Here is a 4223-nt window from a genome sequence, read left to right as displayed (position 1 = left end):
ACAACACCCAGTGCATCCTCTCCGCCACATTAGACAATCCACACTATCATAACCAGACCGGGAGGTCCACTCACAAAACAGAATATCCCACCCTTCCGACAACCACCATTGCTCAGCTAAGCCACCAACACCCACACATGTCCTACACAGGGGTACACCCAACATCACAATACTGCCTCCTGTCACAGCACACAAACAATGGCAGGAATGAAAGACACAGGTCTGCCACAAGCATGGAATCAGAGCGCCGCCTGTCATGAGCCAAAGGTGCACCCTGACATGGCAAATCAGATGATGCCGCAGTCATTTACTTACGATAATCACAATCAACAAACCGGCCCCCCCCCCCAAAACACCTTTCCTTACAACAATGTGTACCTTAACCTAACCCGTATTGTGCCTTAACCTAACCCGTATTGTGCCTTAACCTAACCCGTATTGTGCCTTAACCTAACCCGTATTGTGCCTTAACCTAACCCGTATTGTGCCTTAACCTAACCCGTATTGTGCCTTAACCTAACCCGTATTGTGCCTTAACCTAACCTGTATTGTGCCTTAACCTAACCCGTATTGTGCCTTAACCTAACCCGTATTGTGCCTTAACCTAACCCGTATTGTGCCTTAACCTAACCCGTATTGTGCCTTAACCTAACCCGTATTGTGCCTGAACCTAACCCGTGTTGCGCCTTAACCTAACCCGTGTTGCGCCTGAACCTAACCCGTGTTGCGCCTTAACCTGACCCGTGTTGCGCCTTAACCTGACCCGTGTTGCGCCTTAACCTAACCCGTGTTGCGCCTTAACCTAACCCGTGTTGCGCCTTAACCTAACCCGCGTTGCTCCTTAACCTAACCCGTGTTGCGCCTTAACCTAACCCGTGTTGCGCCTTAACCTAACCCGTGTTGCGCCTTAACCTAACCCGTGTTGCGCCTTAACCTAACCCGTGTTGCGCCTTAACCTAACCTGTGTTGCGCCTTAACCTAACCTATGTTGCGCCTTAACCTAACCTATGTTGCGCCTTAACCTAACCTATGTTGCGAATTAACCTAACCTATGTTGCGCCTTAACCTAACCCATATTGTACCTTAACCTAACCCATATTGTACCTTAACCTAACCCATATTGTACCTTAACCTAACCCATATTGTACCTTAACCTAACCCATATTGTACCTTAACCTAACCCATATTGTACCTTAACCTAACCCATATTGTACCTTAACCTAACCCATATTGTACCTTAACCTAACCCATATTGTACCTTAACCTAACCCATATTGTACCTTAACCTAACCCATATTGTACCTTAACCTAACCCATATTGTGCCTTAACCTAACCCATGTTGCGCCTTAACCTAACCTATGTTGCGCCTTAACCTAACCTATGTTGCGCCTTAACCTAACCTATGTTGCGCCTTAACCTAACCTATGTTGCGCCTTAACCTAACCTATGTTGCGCCTTAACCCAACACACGTTGGGCCTTAACCCAACACACGTTGGGCCTTAACCCAACACACGTTGGGCCTTAACCCAACACACGTTGGGCCTTAACCCAACACACGTTGGGCCTTAACCCAACACACGTTGGGCCTTAACCCAACACACGTTGGGCCTTAACCCAACACACGTTGGGCCTTAACCCAACACACGTTGGGCCTTAACCCAACACACGTTGGGCCTTAACCCAACACACGTTGGGCCTTAACCCAACACACGTTGGGCCTTAACCCAACACACGTTGGGCCTTAACCCAACACACGTTGGGCCTTAACCCAACACACGTTGGGCCTTAACCCGCTCTGTAATTGTCATACGACGCGTTAAATTAGTGTAGTGTTGCCTAACTGCAACCCCCGCAATATAGTTTGCCACTCGCACTGCCCGGTCCCCAGAGTATCGCTTCATGTTAAACACCTTGCAGCTATACACTGTAATGCGGATGGCAGCAGGACGTACATGCTCAATGCCCTTCGCAGTTGTTCATTGGCATTCGCATGGCGAAGCACAGCCTACGTTGTGGTACGGCTTGTGTCAACTGTCCGCTGATGTTGTACGTCCAAATGACACACTGTACTGCACATTGGTCCTCATGTACTGAATGATACATCGTGGTACATGTGTGACCGTACCACGACTGCGCCAACAACGGCGAACCATACGGTCCAAATATTGTGCACTCAGCTACGTGTCGTCTCCCTATAAGAGCTGGATTGCAGTATGGTATGCCGTGGATGGCGATCAGCATGAGCCGTCTGTTGATGTAGTGGCGCGTGTTGTCAGACGTAGTCGTCTCTTCTCACACACCGTGATAGCATGGTGCACTGCGTTCCACATCTGCGACATGCGACAGAGGCCGGTTGACAGTCGTTCGCGCAATGGACATCGCATACGTACGGGGGCCACCTTCCACGTGTTCGCGAAGCGTGCACATGTTGTTGCGTGTATGTGGGCAGACATAGTGTGTCGTGACACCTGACACAGGCATGCAACAATCGTTGAATTTGCAAATGGCGATGGACGTCTACGTTTGCTGGTGACGTTACGCAAATGAACAACTGGTAAACCGTTGTGGTGCGGTTGTTCTCGCTAGAGGTGAATCAGTGATGGCGACGATCGGTTGAGCTACCAACCGGTTGTTTCAGCGATACCCACTATGCCCACGAACGTGAATGGCATGTGGGTGTGAAGCGATACGCGGCGGTGGCTGGGTGGGACCGTCCCCGGCCGGTGAGGGGGGGCCTCCCGGCGTGCTGGCCGCGCGGTGCGTGGGCGCACGCGCTACAGCCGGCTGGTGGGGGCGGCCAGTGGCAGGCGCGCCGGCCGACGGAGGCGGCAGGCGGCGCAGCTGCGCGCCGGCGCACCCTGCACGCGGCGCCGTGCGGCCAAAGTAGGTCCTCGCGGGCCCGGTGCGAAGCGCGGTGGACATCTGCAGTGTGCTGGTCCGATTGAGGACTGTGTGCGCTGAGGATGCGCCGCCGCCCGGCGCTCGGCGCCGCGACGCCGTCTGCTGCTCGGTCGCCTCTGCGGTTCTCGCAGGTGGTTTGTATCGCAGCTGTGCGGACGTGTTGGCGCGTGCGCTGTGCTGGGAGAGTTCGCTTCGGCACCCAAGTGGGGCTTTTGTCCTTCTGTGGCGCTGGCGTTGGAGCTGCCGGCCACCGTAGGTGGCGCGTGTTGTCTCCCGCCGGCAATGCCACGACAGCACGCTCCCGGGCCTCTGTCGGCAGCGGCAAGCTCAGTTGGGAGCACGGGTGGTCGCACCTAAAGCGTCTACTCGCCAAACTCCGGGCGATTGCGCCTCTCTCGAACCCGACCAAGTACTTAGGACGGCGCTGCGCGGCGCCGGGACCTGAGAGGGTTTCGAGGTGTATTGTGCAGGGGAGCTCAGCCTCCTCCTGTTTGCAGAATAATTGAGCGGACGCTAGCGTGTTCGCGCGGGCCCCCGGGACACACTCCCGGGCGGCCGGCTGCTCAGCTCTAGTTGACGCAGCTCCCTGGTTGATCCTGCCAGTAGTCATATGCTTGTCTCAAAGATTAAGCCATGCATGTCTCAGTACAAGCCGCATTAAGGTGAAACCGCGAATGGCTCATTAAATCAGTTATGGTTCCTTAGATCGTACCCACGTTACTTGGATAACTGTGGTAATTCTAGAGCTAATACATGCAAACAGAGTCCCGACCAGAGATGGAAGGGACGCTTTTATTAGATCAAAACCAATCGGTCGGCTCGTCCGGTCCGTTTGCCTTGGTGACTCTGAATAACTTTGGGCTGATCGCACAGTCCTCGTACAGGCGACGCATCTTTCAAATGTCTGCCTTATCAACTGTCGATGGTAGGTTCTGCGCCTACCATGGTTGTAACGGGTAACGGGGAATCAGGGTTCGATTCCGGAGAGGGAGCCTGAGAAACGGCTACCACATCCAAGGAAGGCAGCAGGCGCGCAAATTACCCACTCCCGGCACGGGGAGGTAGTGACGAAAAATAACGATACGGGACTCATCCGAGGCCCCGTAATCGGAATGAGTACACTTTAAATCCTTTAACGAGTATCTGTTGGAGGGCAAGTCTGGTGCCAGCAGCCGCGGTAATTCCAGCTCCAATAGCGTATATTAAAGTTGTTGCGGTTAAAAAGCTCGTAGTTGGATTTGTGTCCCACGCTGTTGGTTCACCGCCCGTCGGTGTTTAACTGGCATGTATCGTGGGACGTCCTGCCGGTGGGGCGAGCTG

At 53.8% G+C, this 4223-nt stretch overlaps 1 non-coding gene across 1 annotated transcript in view; it reads left to right on the top strand.

Annotated features, from left to right (window-relative positions):
- The first annotated feature begins 3486 nt into the window (after positions 1-3486).
- Positions 3487-4223, top strand: part of LOC124621031 — a 1910-nt gene continuing 1173 nt past the window's right edge. Inside the window, exon 1 of the ribosomal RNA XR_006980521.1 lies at positions 3487-4223. This exon is cut by the window's right edge and continues 1173 nt beyond it. This is a non-coding gene — a ribosomal RNA (small subunit ribosomal RNA).

Source organism: Schistocerca americana, chromosome 6, assembly GCF_021461395.2.
Source record: "Schistocerca americana isolate TAMUIC-IGC-003095 chromosome 6, iqSchAmer2.1, whole genome shotgun sequence".
Lineage (NCBI taxonomy): Eukaryota > Metazoa > Arthropoda > Insecta > Orthoptera > Acrididae > Schistocerca > Schistocerca americana.
This window is presented reverse-complemented; position numbering and strand designations above follow the sequence as displayed.